General features: G+C 47.5%; 1 long non-coding RNA gene across 1 annotated transcript in view; it reads right to left on the reverse strand.

Moving 5' to 3' along the window:
• Positions 1-26,097, reverse strand: part of LOC130277403 (uncharacterized) — a 48,177-nt gene extending 22,080 nt beyond the window's left edge. The window contains exon 1 of the long non-coding RNA XR_008845458.1: positions 26,006-26,097. This is a non-coding gene — a long non-coding RNA (uncharacterized LOC130277403). The remainder of the gene's footprint in view (positions 1-26,005) is intronic.
• Between the last annotated feature and the right edge of the window lie 1,624 nt (positions 26,098-27,721).

The following is a 27,721-nucleotide window of genomic DNA, read 5'->3' on the forward strand; positions in this document are numbered from 1 at the left end:
TGAGTTTAAAAGTATGCTGTTTGGGCTATGTAATCCCCCTACTACATTCCAGCATCTGATTAAAAGGTTCCTGGGCCATCTGAATTTTCAAAGTGTCCTATTGTACCTGGACGATGTAATTGTGTATTCCAAGTCCTACCAGGAACACCTTAGCCACCTTTCAGACGTCTTCCAAGTCTTGATCAAGCATGGGTTGAAGATCAAACCATCAAAGTGTCACTTGCTCAAACTTCAGGTCCACTACTTGGGTCATGTTGTCAGCGCAGAGGGAGTCCAGCCTAATCCTGAAAAGGCGGAAGTTGTCAAGAACTGGACAACCCCGCACACGGTGAAATATGTCAGGAGCTTCCTGGGGTTTGCCGCTACTACCGCCGTTTCATTCCCCACTTTGCCCAGATTGCAGAACCCCTCACAGCTCTCTTATGAGGTACGGCGAAGGAGAACTACAATGGAACTACCTGTTGAATGGGCTAAAGAGCAAGAGACGGCGTTTTGAGTCTGCTGATAGAACCACCCATCTTGGTGTATCCAGACCACAGTCAACTATTCCGGCTGTATACTGATGCCAGTTTTGAAGGTCTTGGAGCTGTCTTGTCCCAAGTCCAGGAAGGGCAAGAGTGAGTAATTGCCTATGCCAGTCGTAACCTGCGAGGAGCAGAGAAGAACAATGCGAATTACAGCTCATTCAAGTTGGAACTTCTCGCCCTGGTGTGGGCTGTGACCGAAAAGTTCTAAACTTTTTGGCCGCCACTCCAATTACTGTCTACACAGATAGTAACCCGTTGGCCCACCTGAACACTGCCAAGTTGGGTGCCATCGAGCAGCGTGACAATGACAGTTTCACCATCAAGTACAGAAGCGGCAAGTCGAACGTCAATGCTGACATACTGTCTAGAATAACCCCGACGAAGAACCCCCTGTTGAAGACGTGTGGGAAGACGTGGAGATTCCCCCATTCTACCAACGGTTCGTGAACCAAAATGTTGTGACCGCCCTCATGGACGGTGAACCCAGGTCCGAAAAGGTTAAAGAAGACCTATACACCTGGAAGACTCTTCAGGACAAAAGTCGCGTCATGGGGGATCTGTTGAACTACCTTCTGGCGAAAAAGGTACCAACCCGTCCACGCCGGGCCCAGTGTGACTACAAGCTGAAACGTCTGTGGCGACAGAGGAAGCGACTGTGCACAAAGGACTGTTGTACCAAAATTCTTTGGATCCGGTCTCTGATGATCGACTTCATCAGATTCTGGTTTCCCGAAGAGATGCGGCGATGGTCCTCAACGCATACCATGAACAGTCGGGACACTTTGGAGTCCACAAGACCGAAGCTACTGTCAGGCGAACATTCTATTGGATCGGAATGCAGAGAGACATTGAGAAATGGTGCAGTGAATGTGCTGTCTGAAACATCGCCAAGACCGTGTGCAAGGACGCAAGCGCACCCCTCCATTCCATCCAGAGTGAAAGGCCTAACCAGTTGGTCATGCTAGACCATGTCAATTTGTCTCCTACCTGGTCTGGGTACATTTATGCTCTCACCATGGTGGATCACTAAATGTGTTGTCGTTGTCCCCGTCAAAGATCTCACAGCCAGCAGCCCAGATGTTCTACTCCAATTGGGTGCAAACCCTTGGGTGTCCGGTGGAAGCCGCAGTGCGTGGGGAAACTGTCGCTGGCCCATCCTCCCGTCTCCCCTCCCAGTGTTTGTTATTCCCCATGGACCAATAAAGAAGTACAAGTGTTCCAGCATACCGAGTGCCGTGGTTTTCGCTCTTTCAGCCCACATACTAGTTGTCTCACCAGCTTTCATCTTCACTGAGCACTGGCTAGCTGGATTCAGGTGCTACAGCTCATCACCCGACAGATCTCCAGGTATACAGGTGTGGATTTGCTTGTTTCTGGAAGTGCCTACCTATCCTTCTATTTAGACTATGCCTTGGGTGTCCGGAGTCTGCTCTAATGGACCGGGGAACGGCCTTCAAGACCCAACTCTTCCAAGAGCTGTGTCAATTCCATGCCTGCAAGACACTCCAGACTACTGCTTATGACCCCCAGGGGAACAGACTCAATCAAGTCTTTATCCATATGTTGCGAGCAGCCTCCGTGTCAAGACAAGAAGAGTGGCCCCGACTGCTGCACGAACTATTGGAGATCTATAATAACACAGTCCACTGTTCTACGGGGTACACCCCTTTCTACTTGATGATGGGGCGACATGGACAGCTGCCTAAAGACCAAACATTTGGGCTCCAAGCCCCGTTCAACAACTCTCCACGAGAATCCCTGGAGTGGGTCTTTGACCACCAGGGAAGTATCCAAGAAGCCAAAGAAATTGTCAGCAAGAGGATGGGCGAGGCTCAGCAAAGACAATGACAGGATTATAATCGTCATGCCTCTGCCAAAGCACTTCAGTTGGGCGATAAAGTCTGGCTGAGGAAGTTTCCAAGAACCCATAAGTTAGATTCTATCTGGGAGACAGAACCTTACACAGTGATGGCCATACCCTATCCAGATTCTGATGTGTACGAAGTTCACCGAAACCGGATCAAGTTGTGTCTAAAAGAAGATCTGCCAGTGCTCCCAGCACCATCTTCTCCAGCTGTCAGACCTTCAAGAGAGCACATCCCAGGTGAAGGGATCCATCCATCAATGGATTTCCACATGTTTTCTCTGAGTCAGCCTGCGATCTTCTGTGTTTCACCAATCCCGGGGCCGGTCCAACTGACACTAGTCTCCACCCCAGTCTTGTTACCATTGGCTCCAGCTTATACCTCCGTCTCTAGAGTACAGACCCTGTCACCAGTCTCTCCACCACTGCTGTCAGCAACTCTGAATCCAACTAGTTCTGGACTAATACCAGCTCCCAAGTTCGCTGAGGAAGAGTCAGCTGCCGTTCCAGAGGTTCCAAGAGCTTCCGAAGACGAAGGCGTTCCAGACTCTCCAGAAGGGGTGTTGCGCAGGTCCCAAAGGTCAACACAAGGACAAATTCCCGCAAGGTACAAAGATTAGCTCGCAATATAGTGTATAAGGTTATGTACCACACATAGTCATTTCATATGTAAACACTTAAGTTAGGACTGTAACATTACTTGTTGTCCCAGTCCATAAATGTCTAATGTATATATATCTGTCTAACATTTTTCTGTCCTCATGTACAGGGTACTCTACTGGCCAGAGGGTTCCCCTGAAACTTAAAGTAAAACATGTGTAGAGGCAGAGTACATTATGCAGAGGTAAAATGGTTATATAGTATCACACTACAGCAGCCAAAGCATTGGGTAGATAGCCTCCGGCAGCCCAATCTGCAAACTTGTGTGTATTATGGTCTAAAATGTGTTCCTAGAGCAGTTACAAAGCTTGTTAATCCCACATGTTTACCAAACCAAAGAGCATGTATGGACATTTACATTGCTACATGGACTCGTTTCAACTTTGTTCTATAACCAGACCTGTGAAGGACATTTTGCATAATGCCCCAGGAACTGTCACTAGGCCCCAGTGGCCACTACAGTCCTCCACCCTCCAGGACTGGGCGTCGAGGACGACTGTATTTAAGAGCGGGAGTTTGTGGTGGCCCAGTATGGGAGATGTTACCCCATACCCATGCTGCCCTGTCAGGCAGCCTCCTTCAGTGTCCCCAGGGCCCCTTGCACCTGTTTCAACCCTGTACACATGTTCTGCAATGCATTGTATTATAAAATGTGTTGTATCTTTAAGAGTTATGTCATGTGATTGTTACCCAGGAGGTATCAGTGACTAGGTGATCCCAAGAGTGACCTATGGGCTCCCTGCTAGTCTCCCCCATATAAGCCCTGGGTGGAGCTTCTCTCTCTTGGAGCTTAGAGCTTTTGCTTCCTGCTGAGGTCCAGTGCAGTTGCCTAGTGTATGTGTCCAGAGTGTTGGAGGCCTCAAAGTCAAGTCCTGCAGCCGCCATCAATTCAAGTAAGCTAAAGTCACAGCTGTTACGCCGAGCGCTCCGGGTCCCCGCTCCTCCCCGGAGCGCTCGCTTCACTCCCTCCGCTGCAGCGCTCCGGTCACGTCCTCTGACCCGGGGCGCTGCGATCCTGCTGCCAGCCGGGATGCGATTCGCGATGCGGGTAGCGCCCGCTCGCGATGCGCACCCCGGCTCCCCTACCTGACTCGCTCCCCATCTGTTCTGTCCCGGCGCGCGCGGCCCCGCTCCCTAGGGCGCGCGCGCGCCGGGTCTCTGCGATTTAAAGGGCCACTGCGCCGCTGATTGGCGCAGTGGTTCCAATTAGGGTTTTCACCTGTGCACTTCCCTATATTACCTCACTTCCCTTGCACTCCCTTGCCGGATCTTGTTGCCTTAGTGCCAGTGAAAGCGTTCCTTGTGTGTTCCTTGCCAGTGTTTCCAGACCTTCTGCCGTTGCCCCTGACTACGATCCTTGCTGCCTGCCCCGACCTTCTGCTACGTCCGACCTTGCTTCTGCCTACTCCCTTGTACCGCGCCTATCTTCAGCAGCCAGAGAGGTGAGCCGTTGCTAGTGGATACGACCTGGTCACTACCGCCGCAGCAAGACCATCCCGCTTTGCGGCGGGCTCTGGTGAAAACCAGTAGTGGCTTAGAACCGGTCCACTAGCACGGTCCACGCCAATCCCTCTCTGGCACAGAGGGTCCACTACCTGCCAGCCGGCATCGTGACAGTAGATCCGGCCATGGATCCCGCTGAAGTTCCTCTGCCAGTTGTCGCTGACCTCACCACGGTGGTCGCCCAGCAGTCACAACAGATAGCGCAACAAGGCCAACAGCTGTCTCAACTGACCGTTATGCTACAACAGTTGCTACCACAGCTTCAGCAGTCATCTCCTCCGCCAGCTCCTGCACCTCCTCCGCAGCGAGTGGCCGCTCCTGGGATACGCTTATCCTTGCCGGATAAATTTGATGGGGACTCTAAGTTTTGCCGTGGCTTTCTTTCCCAATGTTCCCTGCATCTGGAGATGATGTCGGACCTGTTTCCCACTGAAAGGTCTAAGGTGGCTTTCGTAGTCAGTCTTCTGTCCGGAAAAGCCCTGTCATGGGCCACACCGCTCTGGGACCGCAATGACCCCGTCACTGCCTCTGTACACTCCTTCTTCTCGGAAATCCGAAGTGTCTTTGAGGAACCTGCCCGAGCCTCTTCTGCTGAGACTGCCCTGTTGAACCTGGTCCAGGGTAATTCTTCCGTTGGCGAGTATGCCGTACAATTCCGTACACTTGCTTCAGAATTGTCCTGGAATAATGAGGCCCTCTGCGCGACCTTCAAAAAAGGCCTATCCAGCAACATTAAAGATGTTCTGGCCGCACGAGAAATTCCTGCTAATCTACATGAACTTATTCACCTAGCCACTCGCATTGACATGCGTTTTTCTGAAAGGCGTCAGGAACTCCGCCAAGATATGGACTCTGTTCGCACGAGGCGTTTCGTCTCCTCGGCTCCTCTCTCCTCTGGTCCCCTGCAATCTGTTCCTGTGCCTCCCGCCGTGGAGGCTATGCAGGTCGACCGGTCTCGCCTGACACCTCAAGAGAGGACACGACGCCGTATGGAGAACCTCTGCCTGTACTGTGCTAGTACCGAACACTTCCTGAGGGATTGTCCTATCCGTCCTCCCCGCCTGGAAAGACGTACGCGGACTCCGCACAAAGGTGAGACAGTCCTTGATGTCTACTCTGCTTCTCCACGTCTTACTGTGCCTGTGCGGATGTCTGCCTCTGCCTTCTCCTTCTCTACAGTGGCCTTCTTGGACTCTGGATCTGCAGGAAATTTTATTTTGGCCTCTCTCGTCAACAGGTTCAACATCCCAGTGACCAGTCTCGCCAGACCCCTCTACATCAATTGTGTAAATAATGAAAGATTGGACTGTACCATACGTTTCCGCACGGAGCCCCTTCTTATGAGCATCGGATCTCATCATGAGAGGATTGAACTTTTGGTCCTTCCCAATTGCACCTCGGAGATTCTCCTTGGACTTCCCTGGCTTCAACTTCATTCCCCAACCCTGGATTGGTCCACTGGGGAGATCAAGAGTTGGGGGTCCTCTTGTTCCAAGAACTGTCTAAAACCGGTTCCCAGTAACCCTTGCCGTAACTCTGTGGTTCCTCCAGTAACCGGTCTCCCTAAGGCCTATATGGACTTCGCGGATGTTTTCTGCAAAAAACAAGCTGAGACTCTACCTCCTCACAGGCCTTATGATTGCCCTATCGACCTCCTCCCGGGTACTACTCCACCCCGGGGCAGAATTTATCCTCTCTCTGCCCCAGAGACTCTTGCCATGTCCGAATACGTCCAGGAGAATCTAAAAAAGGGCTTTATCCGTAAATCCTCCTCTCCTGCCGGAGCCGGATTTTTCTTTGTGTCCAAAAAAGATGGCTCCCTACGTCCTTGCATTGACTACCGCGGTCTTAATAAAATCACGGTTAAGAACCGCTACCCCTTACCCCTCATCTCTGAACTCTTTGATCGCCTCCAAGGTGCCCACATCTTCACTAAATTGGACTTAAGAGGCGCCTATAACCTCATCCGCATCAGAGAGGGGGACGAGTGGAAAACGGCATTTAACACCAGAGATGGACACTTTGAGTATCTGGTCATGCCCTTTGGACTGTGCAATGCTCCTGCCGTCTTCCAAGACTTTGTCAATGAAATTTTTCGTGATCTGTTATACTCCTGTGTTGTGGTATATCTGGACGATATCCTAATTTTTTCTGCCAATCTAGAAGAACACCGCCAACATGTCCGTATGGTTCTTCAGAGACTTCGTGACAACCAACTCTATGCCAAAATTGAGAAATGTCTGTTTGAATGCCAATCTCTTCCTTTTCTAGGATATTTGGTCTCTGGCCAGGGACTACAGATGGATCCAGACAAACTCTCTGCCGTCTTAAATTGGCCACGCCCCTCCGGACTCCGTGCTATCCAACGCTTTTTGGGGTTCGCCAATTATTACAGGCAATTTATTCCACATTTTTCTACCATTGTGGCTCCTATCGTGGCTTTAACCAAAAAAAATGCTGATCCCAAGTCCTGGCCTCCTCAAGCAGAAGACTCCTTTAAACGACTCAAGTCTGCCTTTTCTTCGGCTCCCGTGCTCTCCAGACCTGACCCTTCCAAACCCTTCCTATTGGAGGTTGATGCCTCCTCAGTAGGAGCTGGAGCTGTTCTTCTACAAAAAAATTCTTCCGGGCATGCTGTCACTTGTGGTTTTTTCTCTAGGACCTTCTCTCCAGCGGAGAGGAACTACTCCATCGGGGATCGAGAGCTTCTAGCCATTAAATTAGCACTTGAGGAATGGAGGCATCTGCTGGAGGGATCAAGATTTCCTGTTATTATCTACACCGACCACAAGAACCTCTCCTACCTCCAGTCGGCCCAACGGCTGAATCCTCGCCAGGCCCGGTAGTCTCTGTTCTTTGCCCGATTTAATTTTGAGATTCACTTTCGTCCTGCCGATAAGAACATTAGGGCCGATGCTCTCTCTCGTTCCTCGGATGCCTCAGAAGTTGATCTCCCTCCGCAACACATCATTCCACCTGACTGCCTGATCTCCACTTCTCCTGCCTCCATCAGGCAGACTCCTCCAGGAAAGACCTTTGTTTCTCCACGCCAACGCCTCGGAATCCTCAAATGGGGTCACTCCTCCCATCTCGCAGGTCATGCGGGCATCAAGAAATCTGTGCAACTCATCTCCCGCTTCTATTGGTGGCCGACTCTGGAGACGGATGTTGGGGACTTTGTGCGAGCCTGCACTATCTGTGCCCGGGATAAGACTCCTCGCCAGAAGCCCGCTGGTTTTCTTCATCCTCTGCCTGTCCCCGAACAGCCTTGGTCTCTGATTGGTATGGATTTTATTACTGATTTACCCCCTTCCCGTGGCAACACCGTTATTTGGGTGGTCGTTGATCGATTCTCCAAAATGGCACATTTCATCCCTCTTCCTGGTCTTCCTTCTGCGCCTCAGTTGGCTAAACAATTTTTTGTACACATTTTTCGTCTTCACGGGTTGCCTACGCAGATTGTCTCGGATAGAGGGGTCCAATTCGTGTCTAAATTCTGGAGAGCTCTCTGTAAACAACTCAAGATTAAATTAAATTTTTCCTCTGCATATCATCCCCAGTCCAATGGACAAGTAGAAAGAATTAACCAGATCCTGGGTGATTATTTGCGACATTTTGTTTCCTCCCGCCAGGATGACTGGGCAGATCTCCTTCCATGGGCCGAATTCTCGTATAACTTCAGGGTCTCTGAATCTTCCTCCAAATCCCCATTTTTCGTGGTGTACGGCCGTCACCCTCTTCCCCCCCTCCCTACCCCCTTGCCCTCTGGTCTGCCCGCTGTGGATGAAATTTCTTGTGACCTTTCCATTATATGGAGAGAGACCCAAAATTCTCTCTTACAGGCTTCTTCACGCATGAAGAGGTTCGCGGATAAGAAAAGAAGAGCTCCCCCCGTTTTTTCCCCTGGAGACAAGGTATGGCTCTCCGCTAAATATGTCCGCTTCCGTGTCCCTAGCTACAAGTTGGGACCACGCTATCTTGGTCCTTTCAAAATTTTGTGTCAAATTAATCCTGTCTCTTATAAACTTCTTCTTCCTCCTTCTCTTCGTATCCCTAATGCCTTTCACGTCTCTCTTCTCAAACCACTCATCCTCAACCGTTTTTCTCCCAAATCTGTTCCTCCCACTCCTGTTTCCGGCTCCTCGGACGTCTTCTCGGTCAAGGAGATTTTGGCTGCCAAAAAGGTCAGAGGGAAAATTTTTTTTTTAGTAGACTGGGAGGGTTGTGGTCCTGAAGAGAGATCCTGGGAACCTGAGGACAACATCCTTGACAAAAGTCTGCTCCTCAGGTTCTCAGGCTCCAAGAAGAGGGGGAGACCCAAGGGGGGGGGTACTGTTACGCCGAGCGCTCCGGGTCCCCGCTCCTCCCCGGAGCGCTCGCTTCACTCCCTCCGCTGCAGCGCTCCGGTCACGTCCTCTGACCCGGGGCGCTGCGATCCTGCTGCCAGCCGGGATGCGATTCGCGATGCGGGTAGCGCCCGCTCGCGATGCGCACCCCGGCTCCCCTACCTGACTCGCTCCCCGTCTGTTCTGTCCCGGCGCGCGCGGCCCCGCTCCCTAGGGCGCGCGCGCGCCGGGTCTCTGCGATTTAAAGGGCCACTGCGCCGCTGATTGGCGCAGTGGTTCCAATTAGGGTTTTCACCTGTGCACTTCCCTATATTACCTCACTTCCCTTGCACTCCCTTGCCGGATCTTGTTGCCTTAGTGCCAGTGAAAGCGTTCCTTGTGTGTTCCTTGCCAGTGTTTCCAGACCTTCTGCCGTTGCCCCTGACTACGATCCTTGCTGCCTGCCCCGACCTTCTGCTACGTCCGACCTTGCTTCTGCCTACTCCCTTGTACCGCGCCTATCTTCAGCAGCCAGAGAGGTGAGCCGTTGCTAGTGGATACGACCTGGTCACTACCGCCGCAGCAAGACCATCCCGCTTTGCGGCGGGCTCTGGTGAAAACCAGTAGTGGCTTAGAACCGGTCCACTAGCACGGTCCACGCCAATCCCTCTCTGGCACAGAGGGTCCACTACCTGCCAGCCGGCATCGTGACAACAGCTTTATGAGTCACAGGCAAGTCAGTCCCTGTCATCTGTCAAGTCAGCGTGGTCTGCATTCAATTGTCCAGTCCTACTACAAGTCCCAGCAAGCCCTTAAGATCTCTGCATCACTGGTCACCTCCTTAAGCCCTGGCTGAACTGTATAGACTTTACCAACTGTCTACCCTTGTCCGTAACTTGAAGTCAGAGTTTTATTGCCCCGGTGCCTAGCCCAGGATCCAGCGGTATTCCTTCGGGTGGTTTTAGGTTAAACCACGCCCTGGCGTCACAAATACGAGGGTTAATGCCATCTGCCCCCAGGGTAACAACATCTGCCCTCATCACACTCCGCTACCACAGTGTGAACTATGCCCTACATGTATTTTGCTTGAATTATAGTCTTAATTATAGTCTTAGGGTTTACTATAAACAACCAACACATAGTTTAAAGCAATAAATATTTCAACATATAAAATAGACTTTCATTACTCAAAACCGGTTATTTTTTTTACCACAGACTCAATGGTAGGGCTGATTCTGGATTTTGTGCTGCCTGAGGTGAAAAGTGAAGGTGCGAACAACCTGCCCCTACTGAAAGTCATAAATAGGAAAGGACCATGCAAAGTACCAGCAAAGTGTACCATATATACTATAATAGCTATACAATTACAAAATGATGACTGTCTTCCCAGTCCTGACTACCTTACATTCAACATCTGTGTCCTGTCATCATTTGCAGTTCATGGGGTCAATGAGGCAGAAAATGCTAGATAGCAGGATTTATGGCCCCTCCATGGAACATGCTGCCCCTCTGGGACTCTGCAATCTTCCGCCTGAGCTGAGATACTCATCTCACCTCATGGTAAATACAGCCCGGGGTATATGGAAATTATTTGGATCATTGACAAATTTAATTAATCACTTAATCTGTTCAGAGCAATCTCACATACGGGAATGTCTTTTTTATGCTGTTGGTCTTCATTTTAATCTTTGTCTACACTAAGGTCATGTGCTTCCTGTTATGACCTTTATAATTCTGATCTTCATCTAGCCTGTTTAGGTGCCCTGTTTGCCAGTAACAAACTGCAATAGGGCTAAAAAGCGGACATTGGCCTTCAGCTCAGGTAAGCGTTTGCTTGTTTGTCGGCAAAATACCGGCCCTTTAAAGGGTTGCTCCGCCCCTAGACATCTTATCCCCTATCCAAAGAATAGGGGATAAGATGTCTGATCGTGGGGGTTCCACTGCTGGGACCCCCGCAATCTCTGTGCAGCACCCGAAGTTCATTTAGAACGCTGGGTGCGGGCAGCGGGGTCGTGACATCACGGCCACGCCCATCATGACCCCCATCACACCATGCCCCCTCAATGGAAGTCTATAGGAGGGGGCATGGCAGCTATGACAGACATGACAGAGTCTGGAGACTCCATAGAGAACGTTCTGCTGCCTGCAACATCCCCCAGCATGACCGGTTTGGAGGTGGGTCAGTAATGGGGTGGGTTGGCATTTCTTTGAGAGGCTGCACAGCCTTCCATGTGCTTGCCAGAGGTAGCCTGACTGCCATTAGGTACCGAGATGAGATCCTCAGATCCCTTGTGAGACCATATGCGGTTGCGGTTGGCCCTGGGTTCCTCCTAATGCAAGACAATGCTAGACCTCATGTGGCTGGAGTGTGCCAGCAGTTCCTGCAAGAGGAAGGCATTGATGCTATGGACTGGCCCGCCCGTTCCCCAGACCTGAATCCGATTGAGCACATCTGGGATATCATGTCTCGCTCCATCCACCAATGCCACATTGAACCACAGACTGTCCAGGAGTTGGCGGATGCTTTAGTCCAGGTCTGGGAGGACATCCCTTAGGAGACCATCCTCCACCTCATCAGGAGCATGCGCAGGCGTTGTAGGGTGGCCATACGGGCAGCCTGTAGAGTGTTTTTTCACTTTGATTTTGAGTGTGACTCCATATCCAGACCTCCATGGGTTGATAAATTTAATTTCCATTGATAATTTTTGTGTGATTTTGTTGTCAGCGCATTCAACTATATAAAGACGAAAGTATTTCATACAATTAGTTCATTCATTCAGATCTAGGATGTGTTATCTTAGGGTTCCCTTTATTTTTTTGAGCAGTGTATACTGTATATATTCTTTTTTACATTTTATTTCCCATGTAAAGGCTGTTATAAAAACGGATCTTAGATGATACTAAGCGCCAAGAAACCTGAAATATAGGTATTCTACATGTTCAGACCATTGCTGGCTAAATTGTCTTCAAAAGGGTACTCTCCTACACATAATATGGGCCTGTCTAGGTCTTTCTCTATACTGGAATGAAGTGGGGAACCTACTTAAAAAGATCAATGGGGGGAGGGGGGGCTGCTTATTCCGTCCCACCAATTGGCCTTCATCTTGTTAGATTTCAACAGATTCACTCCATACAATAGACCATTGGTCTGAGGTCATTCTTTGGTCATTACTCGCATTGGAAATTTATTATGACTCCTAGTTTATCCAAATTGGTTTCGCTGATACAATGTTTCTACAATTTGGAAGAGATATGGGCAATTGAACAGGGACGGGCTTAGAAATTCTATGACATTTTGGAAAACTGGTGTTCATACCAGACCACACACAATCTTCTCTTTCTCCGTATATCCTCATCTTTCTCTATATACTCTTTACTGTTTTCACTTATGATTTACAATTCTCCATTAAGTGCAAATCCCCACCACCCAGAAGTCAAAGCTATTCCAACTCTCCACCTGTGTTTACTTGTTACACATTACCTTGTTACAGGTTTCTGTCCTATTGTATAACTTTGTGGTGGCCCAGTACAGGATGATGTTGCCCAACACCTTTCTTGCCCTGTCAGGCAGTGTCTCTCAGTGTCCCCAGGGCCCCCTGTAGTTGTTTCCCAATTTGTATATATGTTGTATAAAGATGTGTTATACCTTTAGTAATATGTACCATGTGATTGTTACCCAGGAGGTACCAGTGACCAGCTGACCCCCAGAGTGACCTATGGGCTCCCTTCTAGTCTCCTCCATATAAGCCCTGGGTGGAGCTTCTTTCTCTTGCTTCCTGCTGAGGTCCAGTGCAGTCGCCTAGTGTGTGTGTCCAGAGTAGTGGAGACCTCAAGTCAAGTCCTGCAGCCACAAGTCAAGTGCAAATAAGATAAAGTCAGCGTCCTGTCAGTCACAAGTCAGTCAAGTCAAGTCATCTGTCTACCCATCGTGGCCTGCACTAAATTCTCCAGTCCAACTACAAGTCCCAGCAAACCTGCGAGGTCTCTGTGTCACTGGTCACCTCCTTGGGATATTGGCTGTACTGCATAGACTGTGCCATCTGTCTACCCTCAGTAAAGCTACCGTTGTCCGTAACTTGGCGTTGGTGTCTTCATTGCCCCCGTGCCTAGCCCAGGATCCAGTGGTATTACCTTCGGGTGGTTAAGGATAAACCACGCCCTAGCGTCACGAACACAAGGGGTTAATGCCATCTTCCCCTATGGTAATTACATCTGCCCTGCACCTCACACCTCGCCATACCACAACTGGATATGCTCTCAGGTATGAAAGCTATTGGCCTTAGTGCATATTTTTGTCTGCTACCACTCGATGACCATAATTATGTTCTAAGGGTCAGTTCACACATGCGTATTTTCCGCTGCAGATCTGCTGCAGATTTGCTGTATCAGATTTTGCTACCCATAGGCTAGGTTCACACTGCGGAATCTCCAGACGGAAAATTTTCGCCCGGAGATTCTGTGTGCGGCCAGCGCTAACTGTATCAGTCGGTGCTAGGACTGCGTGGACATTACAGTCCCCAAGGATATCTGCCTGAAGAATGAGTAATGCCATTCTTCAGGCGGATATTTTAAAGCAGATTTTCCGTTCACAAATTACGCTTCAAAAATTCCGAAGTGTGAATTTGTGAACGGAAAACCCATTCACTAGCTTGTGCGTTTTAGCAAGCAGAATTTCTGCCTGCAGTTTCAAAGCAGAATTGCAGGCAGAAATTCTGTAGTTTGAACCTAGCCCTAAAGTCAATGGTAACCAAAATCTGCAGCAGCAAATCTGCAGCAGATCTGCAACAAAAATACGCATTTATGAACTTACCCTTAGGGTACGTTCAGAGGAGCGGATTCACAGCATATTTAATGCTGTGGATCTGCCGCTGAAGGACTACAGGGTGCCTTTAGATGTGTCTGCTCTGAGCGGCGCTATGCCGATACGAGCAGACACACTGCTGCAATGTGCGAGTAGCCACGCATGCGCGGTGTTCTCGCACACATCGCAGCCGCTCCCCCTGCTCTCTGAACTAGGCCGAGAGCAGCTGCGATGTGCAAGTATACTACTTTTGCTCAGCGACTTGCATGTCGCAGCTTGTCTGCTCATAACGGCGTATTGCTGCTCCGAACAGGCACATCTAAAGGCACTCTCTAGCGGTCCTGCGGAGGCGGACCTGCAGCATAAAATAAGCTGTGGATCCGCTTGTCTAAATCTACCCTAAGGGTACGTTCACACGTGCATATTTTGCTACAGATCTGCCTCAGATTTGCTGTTGCAGATTTTGCTGCCCATTGAAGTAAATGGACAGAAAAATCTGCTGAAGCAGATCTGCAGCAGAAAAAACGCATACCCTAAGGCTAGGTTCAGACTATGGAATCTCTGGGCAGAAAATTTCCGCCCGGAGATTCCGAGTTCCGCCTGCGCCAACTGAATTAGTCGGCGCTAGGACCGCGCGGATACTGCAGTCTCCCATAGACTGCAATGTGTTCCGCGTGGATTTCCGCCTGAAGAAAGAGCGCCGCCTTTCATCAGGCGGAAATTTCCAAGCAGATTTTCAAAGCGGATTTTCCGCTTCACAAATTCCGAAGTGTGAATTTGTGAACAGAAAACCATTCACTACACTAGACATTTTAGCAAGCGGAATTTCTGATGGAAATTTTACGTCTGAATTTCTGTCGGAAATTCCGTAGTCTGAACCTAGCCTAAGGGTCCGTTCACACAGGCAGATTACTTGCGGAATTTCCGCAGCGTATTTACTGCGGAAAATCCTCTGCGGATCTTGCTACCATTGACTTCAATGGGTCAGCAGAAACTCCACAGTAGAGGCAGATTTGCAGATTTTCCTTCGGACCCATGGAAGTCAATGGTAGCAATAAGCAAATAAGCTGCAGAAATTCTGCAGGTAATCCGCCCGTGTGAAGGTACCCTAAGGGTAAGATCTCACGCGCCGTATTTTGCTGCATATTTGCTGCTGCATGTTTTCCTACCAATTGAAGTTAGTGGGTAGCAATAGACGCAGCAAAATAAGCCATCTGTGACCCTACCCCTAAGCTGATATGCTTTATTACTTTACTGTCACACTTTGGATTGATGATTACGATGTTACCTTATTGTACTTCAAAAGAATAAAACACCTTTCACCGTAAAAATTGTGGCCAGCCAACGAATGAGGCAATAATGGCCTTTTCAGCCAATAAACTTGTAATAGGGCCTTAAAGGGGTACTCCGGTGGAATTTTTTTTTTAATCAACTGGTGCCAGAAAGTTAAACAGATTTGTAAATTACTTCTATTAAAAAATCTTAATCCTTCCAGTACTTAGGCAGTTCACTATTTCCTAGCCAAAGTTTCTCTTTTAATATTTGCAAACAATAAATGAATAAATAAATAAAATAAAAATAAATAAAATAAAATAACTTAATAAAATAAATATTTGCAAACAATAAATAAAAATAAATAAAATAAAATAACTTAATAAAGTGACAAATACTGTTAATATCTGATTCAGTGTTTCCCAACCAGTGTGCCTCCAGCGGTTGCCAAACTACAACGCCCAGCAAGCTGGGCGTTGTAGTTTTGCAACAGCTGGCGGCACACTGGTTGGGAAACAAAGATCTGGTGAAATAACTAGATATTGATATACTTAGTTTAGTTACTAATGTTTTATGGTTGTATTTTTTTCAAATACCGACCTTCATTTGACATCTTCACAGTTGAGCAGTGTGGATATTTCTTTGTAGTGAATGGTCCCTTTGTTCCCCTTGCAGAGCAGCAGAAACGCTGTTGAGTTGGGGCATTGGCACAGTAACGGGTCTATCCATCCGCTTCGCCTTGGCACCTGGACTCTCTTTCCTAGGCCTCTGTGACCTCATGCTCCGAGTTCTCCTGAAGCTTCTAGAAAGTCTTCCAGAAAGTGTCCTGACCAGACCCAGTACCCCGGTATTCTTCTTGAGGCCGACATCGTCAGCCAGTTCCTCCGGGGGCACTTCGATATTCCCCGTGTACCAAAACACCCACCAGATGAGGCTGAGGAAGATGACGATGGATCCGGCGTAGATCAAGAAATCGTAGAAGAAAACGTTGACGAAGACGCCGATCAGGAGGACGGCCAGGCCGAAGATATCGAAGGCCACCGCCAGCCAGAAGCAACAAGTACAACGGCCGAGCCCCGCTCGACTGAGGGCCATGGTAGAGGGTCAGAAATGGCAGGAGTTGGCTGATCCAGGACGTGACAGGATTTCGATCAAAGTTCACATGCTCGAAACACACCTTCCGGCAAAATGTCCAGGTGTATTGTACGTTCTCTCTCTGTCAAATGGCTTAATGGTCTCATTATGATGTGTGGTAAATGATTAACAATGGAGAGGTAGCCGAGCTGGTCCCATCTGATAAGACTGGAGCTAAAACTGATTTCACAAGCCGCTGTATCTGTGGTGCATAGAAGCTGATAAAAGGTTGAAGCCACCAGGGAGTTTGTTTAGTGGATATTATCCTCAGTGCCACCTGTTATCTATTCCCCTGGGACCGTCAGTCTCTTCTTCTGAGTAAAGCACGGCTGGTTTATCTCCATACGTGGAATATAAAGTAGCGTTCTCCGGTGTACCTCTGAATTATTCCCTCCAGCACTTTTTAGTTCTCGTCTCTTCTGGTCTTCTCCTGTGATCACATGTTAATCAGCTCCTTGTACGTCTTTCTTCTCCGACAACATAACAGCCCAGCCCTATACCTGCTCCGCACCGACAGGTAAAGAAACCTGCTTCCTGTTCCCATAAACAAACAGTTCAGGATCAGACAGGTTACCTGGGAACCATAGAGACGGCACTAAAACACCTAAGGCGCTGAAACTCTTATTGCAGGGAACTGGAAGGTGGAGAACTGACCATGAGATGTGACGTTTAATTGGGTGTTAAGAAATAAACGAAAATATCATATTTTCAAAGTTTAGACTTTTACATTTTGAAAAGACATAGGCGTCATTGTTAGATAGGATATATAGGGAATGTGACGTTTAAGCGTATATTAATCAATAAACCAAAACAATATACCGTAAGAAAAGGAATTGTACAAGTTCAGACAGTTTCCATAGCATATGGACTTATTGCCTTTATTTTGTTTTATTTTTGTTCTTCCGGTTTTTATTATACTTGTATATCTAACAATTGCTTTTGTCATTTTTGCTTGTGCAGATCCCAATCTTTGATGTCCTATTTTAATTGTTTTTCTTATTCTATTCATAAAGTCATTCCATTTGAGACTAAAAATACATACCAATAAGGCCTCACACTGCCGTCGGACTCTGTTAGGTGGCGCTAAAGCAAGCACAATTTTTTTCTCTGCTGAATTCCTGTAAAATTACTGGATCACCCCCAGACTCCATGCAAGTCAATGGGGTCCTTCCGGACCTGGCAGTAGCCGTTTGCATCTGACCCATCTCAAGGTCCGATCAGCTCTTTTTTTATTTATTTTTTTGAGCCTTAACGGGTCGAATGCAAATGGCAATGTGAACCTAGCTATAGTAAAGCGTTTTTATTGAGAGAAATGTCAATATTTAATGTTGTGTTTCTCATTTGTATTTTCAATGTTTACTTTATTACAGGAGTTGTCTGGTGAATACTATCTTATCCACAGGATAGGGGATAAGTAGCTGATCTCGGGGGGGGACCGACTGCTGGGGCACCCTGCGATCTCCAGCATGAGACCCTGTCTCCAAGACAGCACGTGCTGTACACTCCATTTGTGGTGTCCCGGTACAGGACCTGGTCCTGTCCCTTGTCTAAAGTCCCCTCAGCTAGAGTCCCTCCATGTCATAGGGCTCTCCTGCAGGGCTTACCCCTAGTCGCCTCATATAAATTGTGTATTATTTCATGTATATACATAGGTATAATATACCGCATTTTTCGTCCTATAGGATGCACCGGCGTATAAGACGCACCCAATTTTTAGGGGCAAAATCTAAAAAAATAAAGATTTTGAATCCAATAGTGGTCTTCAACCTGCGGACCTCCAGATGTTGCAAAACTACAACTCCCAGCATGCCCGGACAGCCAACGCCTGTCCGTGCATGCTGGGAGTTGTAGTTTTGCAACATCTGGAGGTCCGCAGATTGAAGACCACTGCATAGGAGGTAATACTCACGTGTCTTCGCCGCTCCGGACCAGTCACCGCTGCCCTGGATGTCGCTCCATTGCTGTCGCCGTGTCCCCGTCGCTCCGGAACGTCTCTGCTGCCGGACGGGTATCCTCGCTCTCCGTCGCCGCCATCACGTCGTTACGCATGCCGACGCACGTACGCGACGACGTGATGATGAGGAAGGAGAGCGCCGGCATACAGGGGATCCCTGAACAAAGAAGACACCGAGGAGGCAGGTAAGGTCCCTCCCGGTGTCCTGTAAGCACTAACCCGGCTATTCAGTCGGGCTGTTCGGGACCGCCGCGGTGAAATCGCGGCGGTCCCGAACAGCCCGACTGAACAGCCGGGTTAGTGTCACTTTCCCTTCAGACGTGGCGGTCAGCTTTGATCGCCACGTCTGAAGGGTTAATGCAGGGCATCACCGCATCGGTGATGTCCTGTATTAGCCGCGGGTCCCGGCCGTTGATGGCCGCAGGGACCGCCGCGATAGGGGTGTATTCGCCGTATAAGACGCACCGACTTTTTCCCCCCAGTTTTGGGGAAGAAAAAGTGCGTCTAATATGGCGAAAATTACGGTATGTATAGGACCTTAGCAGGTCATGTGACTATAATTATGGTTGTACTATTGTTCAAGGACCTTCCAGGGTCATGTGCTGTACCCAGAGTTCACTGGGCTAAGGACTTACACGTTTGCTGACCAATGAGCTTAGTCCAGCCCCTTATTATATAAAGAGCTGTAGCCACTAAATTCTCTCTCTTAGTTCCCGATTATCAAGCAAGCACAAACATATCAGCAGAAATCTCAATTCATCTAGGCTAAAGCCTGAAAGAACCTGCAGCCACTAAACCGTGAGTTACCAAGCTCAATCTACCAAATCCTGTGTGACTACTACCAGCTAGAATATTATGATTAGTAGCACAGTGGCCTGCATCAAAGCGCATTGCTTCAAAGTCCCAGCAAAACCTGTGAGGAACCTGCATTCCGGTTGCCTCTTAAGAGTCTGTTATGTATAAAGACTGTTGCATAAAATCTTCAAGTAAAGTTCTTCAGTTTATTCAAAAAGTCTGCTGTGGACATTCCGTCATTTTCCCTACCGTTTCTGGGACCGTTGGAGGTAGGACCATTAACACTAAGGAAACCTCACCCTGGCGTCACGACATCTAAGGGTTACTACCACCAGACCCTGCACTTACATCACCGCAACACCCTAGACACCACGACTCTCCGTGTTCACCACACATTCATTTCTATGCGAGTTCTCACCTGGCTCTGTGTCACATGATCGAGACTCACTCTCAGTGTTAGTCAATAGAGCGTGTCTTGATCACGTGACACAGAGCAGGGAGATGAGCGTGTAGCCTCACAGGCTTCTCCCTGCTCATTCTCCTGATCAGTAGCGGTCTGAACTCTCAGACACCCACCTTTTAAAACTTTTGACATGTCTCTAGGACATGTCAAATGTTTTCTATGATACCATCATTGGGTCTCTATTATTAGGGGAAATGTTCCTCCCCAATTAAAGAATCCCAGTGATAAAGCAGCCCAGGATTCAGTGCTAGCATAGTAAGGGCAGCAAGTGGGCCCCCTGGCTCCAGAGCCTAGTTGTTGCGACCACCATGACCCATTCCTAAAACAACTGTAAAAATGCGCAAATCTTTCACATTTTTGTGGAGTTATTTAGTCTCCAATCAACTGAATGTTTCTAGATTTCATGGATAAGTCTTGGAGAGGAATGACATAACCCATAAATTACATTTCTGCTTAATGGAATTCACATCTGTTGAGTTTAGTATAAATTTTAAGTATTCTTATACACTCCAACACATGATAACTGATGTTCTTCCCTAAAATAAGAGAAGATTAACCCCTTAAGGACGCAGCCCTTTTTCACCTTAAGGACTGAGCCCTTTTTCACCTTAAGGACTGAGCCCTTTTTCGCAATTATGACCACCGTCACTTTACGAATTAATAACGCGAAAGTGCTTTTACCAAATATTCTGATTATGTGATTGTTTTTTCGTGACATTTTCTACTTTATTTTGTTGGTAAATTTTCGGCGTTAATTGCATCCTTTTTTGGTGAAAATCCCCAAATTTCATGAAAATTTTGAAAATTTAGCATTTTTCTAACTTTGAAGCTCTCTAATTGTAAGGAAAATGGATATTCCAACTAAATTTTATTTTTCTTCACAAATACAATATGTCCACTTTATGTTGGCATCATAAAGTTGACATATTTTTACTTTTTGAAAAAATTAGAGGGCTGTAACAGTGGTCTCCAAACTGTGACCCTCCAGATGTTGCAAAACTACAACTCCCAGCATGCCCAGACAGCCTTTGGCTGTCTGAGCATGCTGGGAGTTGCAGTTTGGCCCCCCTAGTGGTTGCCACAGTAAAGATCGATTTACTTTCACTTTCAATTCTCTCCCCCCCCCACTGTCGATTCCCTACCTGAGCAAAGACCCAGCAGGCTCCAGCGAAGATCCCAGGTTAGAACTCACGGTTTAGTTCAGCTGAGGCCGGTAGGTTTTCAGACCTAGAGTGTCTTTGAAAGTTGCGCAGATCCGTCCTGCTAGTCCAGAATCAACCAGAGCAGCAACCCAAGAGAGCGATAATTGGCTACAGCTCCCCTATATGGGCAGGGGCTGGACTAGATCTAATTGGTCCAATACTGATGTCAATCATCATTACAAAGGGTTATGGGTAACATGTGACCCAAGGACCTCCAAAGGTCCTCTAACATACCATAGAGGATTTAACCTGGTCACATGACCGAAGGTCCTGAGACGCTAAGCAAGGTAAGTATACTATACATTATTATTAAATATATATACTATTACTAAATATATACATGTATAAACAGTACAGAATTAGAGTAGAGGAGAGGCGACTAGGGGCTGTCCCACCTGGGAGACCCTACCTAAGCGAAGTAACTCTGACTTTGGGGACCACCATACAAGGTACGGTATGCAATACGGTACCAAGACACCACAATAACAAGAAGCCTCCCCCATCCTCCACTGTCCCTTACTTCTGTGCACCAAGTGATATGAAGGACAGCATCAGTCAATACAGTATTGGTAACAAATGATTCAGCTATGAATACCTCCCCAACTTTACATTCAGTGTCTCCCATCCACGCACCACCTCTTTGCCTTACCCTCGTTCTATGGAAATCCCCAAGGCTCTGTCCTTCTCTTCTCAGCTTTACGTTTGGGCAGGGACAGATCATAGTGGATCTATTGCCCTCCCCTTCTCCCTTAAATAAAACACTCCACAACTGTTTGTATTTATATGGGCTGGGGGATGGTCACAGCTCGATTATTATAACATACATGTATGTATAAATAACTCTGAACCACTGCATAGCGGTAACTAGAGATGAGCGAACTTACAGTAAATTCGATTCGTCACGAACTTCTCGGCTCGGCAGTTGATGTCTTATCCTGCGTAAATTAGTTCAGCTTTCCGGTGCTCCGGTAGGCTGGAAAAGGTGGATACAGTCCTAGGAAAGAGTCTCCTAATTCTGTATCCACCTTTTCCAGCCCACCGGAGCACCTGAAAGCTGAACTAATGTATGCAGGAAAAGTCATCAACTGCCGAGCCGAGAAGTTCGTGACGAATCGAATTTACTGTAAGTTCGCTCATCTCTAGCAGTAACATTAACAAGAAACTCCGATCCTCTCACCGATTCAGCCGAAGCAGTATGCCCCGCCGTGTCCATGACAGGCATGAGTGCCAACGGCCCCTTTCCATCCACAGACGATTTATCCACACCAGCTGTGACTTCAAAGGATCACAAAATACAAGAAAGATATGAAGAAGCCCGTAAAATGATAAAACTGTATCACAAATTCCTTTTTTTTTTTTTTAAAACAGGGGTAACAGAGACCGACGAGCCCACCAATAGGGCCCGCGGCCCTATCATAGGGAGGGTGGGAGGGACCTTCAGATGCTGGTGAATCCAAGAGGATGAGGCAGGGAAAGGAGGGATTAATATGGCCTCTGGGCATACCCTATATAGTGACCCCCGAACCTACGATGGCCCCGACATACGATCATTTCAACATACAATGGCCTCTCAGAGGCCATCGCATGTTGAAGGCAGCATCAACATACGATGCTTTTGTATGTCGGGGCCATCGCATAAACGGCTATCCGGCAGTGCAGACTGCTTCAGCTGCCACCGGATAGCCGTTTACGGTGCCCCGTGAGCTCCGCTGACGATCACTTACCTGTTCTCGGGGCTCCGTAGCGTCCTCTTTGGGATCCCCTGCATCATCGGCGCTCTCCTTCATCGTCATCACGTCGTCGCGCACGCCGTCCCGTCATCCAATAGGAGCAGCGTGCATAGCGACGTTCCCAGGCAGCAGAGACCTTCCCGGACACCTTCATCGGGGACACCCCGGGGACGCGGCGACAGCGATGGAGGGCGACATCCAGGGCAGCGGTGAAGGTCCGGAGCGGCGGGGACACGTGAGTATAACCTCCAATACCAGTGGTCTTCAACCTGGGAACCTCCAGATGTTGCAAAACTACAACTCCCAGCATGCCCGGACAGCCAACGGCTGTCCGGGCATGCTGGGAGTTGTAGTTTTGCAACATCTGGAGGTCCGCAGGTTGGAGACCACTGTCCTATACTTTACATTGCACGGATCCCTCAACATACGATGGTTTCAACAAACAATGGTTCATTTGGAACGGATTACCATCGCATGTTGAGGGACCACTGTACTCCCCTCCCAGCCAGATCCAGAAGTGAGAGGGATGACCCTTAGTCCACTACTGTTAACCCCTTCCGTCCCTGCAGTCAGGGTTACCTAAGCCTAATCGGCCAGGTAACCTACAAAATGCTCACATCTACCTTTGTAGCCCGGATATGCTATCTAGATTCCCAGAGTGTCGTCTGTCAGCTCTCTCTTCCTTTATCTCCTACTGCATTCTAACAAATCAACTTGGAGAGATCAAGTATTCCTGATCTCCCCCCCCCCCCCCCACTGATCTGTCAATCACAGTCAAGTGTTCGACTCTCTCCCCAGTCCCATAAATCACCTTTGATTCTGCTCTGTCTTTTAAACGACACATCCAGACCCTCACCACATCCCGCCACCTCCATCTCTAAAACATGATTTTAATCCGCTCTTTCCTAAACTTTGACCAAAGAAATACTCCAGTACGTGCCCTCATTATATCTAGCTTGGACTACTGCAGCATCCTACTACACTTCTATCTAGCACCCTTATGCTCCTCTACTCCATACTTAAAGGGGTACTCCGGTGAAAAACTATTTTTAAAATCAAATTACTTCAGTTCTAAAATCTTAATCCTTCCGGTACTTATCAGCTGCTGTATGCTCCACAGGAAGTTCTTTTCTTTTTGAATTTCCTTTCTGTCTGACCACAGTGCTTACACCTCTGTCCATGTCAGGAACTGTCCAGAGAAAGAGAGGTTTTCTATGGGGATTTGCTGTTGCTCTGGACAGTTCCTGACATGGACAGAGGCGTCAGCAGAGAGCACTGTGGTCAGACAGAAAAGAAAAGAAAAAGGAAAAAATAACTTCCTGTGGAGCATACAGCAGCTGATAAGTACTGAAAGGATTAAACATTTTTTACTAGAAGTAATTTACAAATCTGTTTAACTTTCTGGCACCAGTTGATTTAAAAAAAATTAAAAAAAAGTTTTCCACCGGAGTAACCCTTTAACTTAAAGACCCCTCTTGTCTACTCCTCACATCCAAGATTTCTCCCACGCGTCGGCCATATTCTGGAACGAAGCGATAAAACATCAGAGTTTTAAGAGCTCATGGATAGAGCATTGTTATAGGGGGAGAGGGCCCTATTGACCACAGTGTCATGACCACAGTGCTCTCTGCTGACCTCTGCTGTCCGTTTTAGGAACTGGAGAAAATCCCCATAGCAAACATATGCTGCTCTGGACAGTTCCTAAAATGGACAGCAGAGAGCACTGTGGTCATGACATAAGAGAAAATGCATTTTGATTTCTCTTTCGTATACAGCCCCTAAAAAGTACTGGAAGGATTAAGATTTATTTTTTTTTTAATAGAAGTGATTTACAAATCTGTTTAACTTTCTGGCACCAGTTGATTAAAAAAAAAATAAAGTTTTCCACGGGAGTACCCCTTTAACGACGCAGGACGTAAATGTACGTCCTGGTGATGTGGAACTTAACGCACCAGGACGTACATTTATGTCCTGAGCATAACCGCGGGCATCGGAGCGATGCCGGCATCATGCGCGGCAGGTCCCGGTTGTGGATCGCAGCCAGGGACCCGCGATCCCGCGGATGTCCGCCATTAACCCCTCAGATGCCGTGATCAATACAGATCACGGCATCTGCAGCATCGCGGTCACTTAACAGGATGATCTGATTGCCCGCAGCGCTGCCGCGGCGATCCGATCATCCTGCACGGCAGACGGAGGTCCCCTCACCTGCCTCCGCTGTCTTCCGGGAGTCTTCTGCTCTGATCTGCCTTCCCGCAGACCAGAGCAGAAGATCATCGATAACCCTGATCAGTGCTATGTCCTATACATAGCACTGAACAGGATTAGCAATCGAATGGTTGCTAAAAATAGTCCCCTATGGGGACTATAAGAGTATAAAAATAAAAGTAAAAAAAGTAAAAAATAAAGTAAAAAAATTAGAAAAACCCCCTCCCCCAATAAAAACGTAAATTGTCCCATTTTCCCTATTTTACCCCCAAAAAGTGTAAAAAAATTATTTTATATACATATTTGGTATCGCCGCGTGCGTAAATATCCGTACTATTAAAATAAAATGTAAATGATCCCGTACGGTGAACGGCGTGAACGTAAAAAAAAAAAAAAAAAGTCCAAAATAGCTGCTTTTTTATAATTTTATTCCAAATTTTTTTTTATAAAAAATGTAATAAAAGTTTTGTGTAAGCAAATATGGAATTAATAAAAAGTACAGATCACGGCGCAAAAAATGAGCCCTCATACCGCCGCTTATACGGAAAAATGAAAAAGTTATAGGTCTTCAAAATAGGGGGATTTTAAATGTACTAATTTGGTTAAAAAGTTTGCGATTTTTTTTAAGCACAACAATAATAGAAAAGTGTATAATCATGGGTATCATTTTAATCGTATTGACCCAGAGAATAAAGAACACATGTCGTTTTTACCATAAATTGTACGGCGTGAAAACAAAACCTTCCAAAATTAGTAAAATTGCGGTTTTCTTTTTAATTTCCCCACACAAATAGTATTTTTTGGTTGCGCCATACATTTTATGGTAAAGTGAGTGATGTCATTACAACGGACAACTAGTCGCGCAAAAAACAAGCCCTCATACTAGTATGTGGATGAAAATATAAAAGAGTTATGATTTTTTGAAGGGGAGGAGGAAAAAAACGGAAGCGTAAAAATAAAATAGTTTGAGTCCTTAAAGGGTAGCTCCCACCATCCAATTTTTTTTTTTGCTAGCCCGTTCCCCCCCCCCACCCGGCTACGGCACTAGCCCGTTCCCTCCTCCCCCGCCCCCGCCCCGCCTACCTCGTTCCCTCATTACACTTGCAGTTACTGCAGAGTCCGGCAGCGGGCGTGCAGGGACAGCGGCGGCAACAAGGCGGCGGCGGCGATGTGCGGGAGGAGTGGCCTCCCAGCCAGTGGCCGGGGAGCCAATGCGCTCGCTCCCGCCTGTCTGATTGACAGGCAGGGAGCGAGTGCAGCCTAACTGAAAAAGGACTGATTGCCACTCCAAAATCAGTCCTTTTTCAGTAGCCGGTTTTTAAATGTAAATTAAACCTTTTTAATGAAAAAAAAAATAAAAAATAAAAGTATATTAGAGATATGTTGTAGTACTTAAGTACTACAACATATCAAAAGATAAAGTTGGCGACAGTGCCCATTTAAGGTCCAAAGGGGCTGAGTCCTTAAGGGGTTAAAGGGAAACTAACAGCCAATTAATTCCCTATAAACCCAATATACTGGGTTATTGTGTGGGAAAACCTGAGGGGTAAAATTATGTATTACTTACAAAAATCAGTCCAGCCGTTTCTGAGTTACAGGCTCTGTTGCTAGTATACAAATATGTTCCTTTGCTCAATGAAGGTGGGAGCCGGATTTCCGGGTTGCCCTGCCTCCTTCCTCCCATATGTCCGCCCATCTTCTGCATATGCTTGTATCTTCACTGTCACATACTTGTGGTGACCCACGGTGTTATGGCGGGACCACGGGGTGTAGCGGTGTGAGTGGTGGGGCCAGATGGTATTAACCCCCGGAGCAAGATATTGTTAACCCCTAGAGTTCATGACGCCAGGATGTGGTTGTATGGTGTAGGGCACTGCCGACAACCTACCCAAAACGGCATATATTAAATGAGAGTCCAAAGCGGGTTTGGTGCAACTGGAACTTTACTGAAGAAGGCAGAAAACAGTCTTTACAGATAGCCAACTTCCACAAAGGTGACCGGGACACAGGGAACCTCTCAGGCTTGGACTTGTAATGGTAATAATGATGATGCAGGACACTGTTACTGTTATGACTTTGGTAGGGACAGTAGAGATATGACTTGTAGACATAGATGAGACTTATAGATTAGATGTGGCTGCAGAGTTGTAGGCTGTGGCCTAGTTGTACTGGACTGAACTTGTACAGGACTTTTGCTTTATACTGTCCAGGAAGTAAGAGAAGAGAGATAGTGAGGAGACTACAGACCCTTATATATCAGGGGGCTGGACTAAAGCCCATCGGTAGCTGGTTGCCTGTGGTTACTTGTGCCTCTGGAACTCTGGGTATCAGGTGATCACATATCACATGACCATGTCACATGTGTGGTACGCCTCGGGGGTTGTAGGGTAGTTGGGGTGTTGCTATTCTGGATAATAAAGGGTACTGTTAACCCTTGTCACTCGTGACGCCAGGGTGAGGGTTAAATACTTTAATGGTGCTGGACCTATCGCTACCCTTCCCAAGAGCGATAGGTGAGTGCGTAATAAATGGATTGTCCACAACCACTGTTTAACTGAAAACTTGCAGGAACTTTTACTGAAGATTTTCTGTAGCAGGTAATAGCAATAACAGTCCAGATAACAGAGTCTATTTCTAGTTGAGCAGCGATTGACAGTTGGTTGTGATCAGATAAGCTCAATTTAGCTGTTAGAAGATTCCGTAGCATAGATTTGCTGGATCTAGGGGTGCATTTAGGTCCAGTGATCATGCGGAGAGTAGCGGGGAATTGTAGATGTACAACAGCTTTTGTATAGGCTGAGGCCGCAAGGCTTTGGCCTAGTAAACGTACTTGAAAGTTGCGGAGGTCCTACCTTGTTCAGTGACAGCAACCCAAGAGCAATGATGCTGCTTGCTTGGCAGCGCAGGAACAAGAGAGAGATTAATGGCTGCAGCTCCCTTATATGGGCAGGGGCTGAGCCGTTTTGGATTGGTCCATAACAACTGTCACTCACCGTTACACGGCTTTGTGGGTGAACATGTGACACAAGAACCACCTAAGGTCCTTCAACATACCATAGAATTCTGAGTAACGGGTCACATGACCTAAGGTCCTGCGACGCCAAACAAGTGAATAATGCAATATACATATTTACAATGATCATTTTTATAAATATTAACTTACTAAGGGGTGACTAGGGGCTAACTAGAGAAACGGACCCCAACAGTCCTAGGGACTCTAACTTTGGGGACCCCCCCACCAAGGCACAGAATGAAATACGGTGCCGGGACACCACACATGACC

The sequence above is a fragment of the Hyla sarda genome, chromosome 6, assembly GCF_029499605.1.
Source record: "Hyla sarda isolate aHylSar1 chromosome 6, aHylSar1.hap1, whole genome shotgun sequence".
Taxonomy (NCBI): domain Eukaryota; kingdom Metazoa; phylum Chordata; class Amphibia; order Anura; family Hylidae; genus Hyla; species Hyla sarda.